We start from the raw sequence: 688 nt of genomic DNA, 5'->3' as shown, positions 1-688 counted from the left end.
GATCATTATTTTCCCTATTTTTATAATCACAGTGTAATGCTATCATTATTGATCTCAAATCTACTGTATTAAAATACTGAAATTTACAGTTCCATCTTGTTGTTGTTAGGTACCGTTGAGTTGATTCTGACTCATAGAAGAAATTAGACTATTTCCTTGGACCACAGGAAATGAATAAGAAAGGTATAAAAATTCCTAGACTGGAAACCAGAACCTGAGATTTTTTCCTATAAGAAAATATTTCCCTGGTGGAACATCAAATTCTGGTAATAACTGAAAGGTGTCTCAATGTAAAGCGAGTTTATAAGCACCCAAAAGACCAGTACTCTATGTTCCACATCTAGTGCAGTGCCTCAATACTCTGCTGTCTAATGGGAAAAGTAGATGAGAAACAAGCAACTGCAGGTATGAAAACTTTCAAACTAAACATGATTTCGAGTAACTAAATCATAGCCAAGTTGCCTGAATTGCCTTGGGAGAGCAATGAATGGAGCACATCATCTTCTCGTTACCACCAGTAGCTGTCAAGTTAATTCTGACTTGTGAGGACCACATGTGTCAGAGTAGAACTGTACCCTTCAGAATTTTAACGACTAATATTTTAGAAGAAGCTCATTACCGTGAGGTCAGCAGCCCAATTCATAACCAGTACACTACCTGAGCTCCATATATATATATATATATATAT

This window comes from Chrysochloris asiatica, unplaced genomic scaffold, assembly GCF_000296735.1.
Source record: "Chrysochloris asiatica unplaced genomic scaffold, ChrAsi1.0 scaffold00328, whole genome shotgun sequence".
NCBI classification, from domain to species: domain Eukaryota; kingdom Metazoa; phylum Chordata; class Mammalia; order Afrosoricida; family Chrysochloridae; genus Chrysochloris; species Chrysochloris asiatica.
This window is presented reverse-complemented; position numbering follows the sequence as displayed.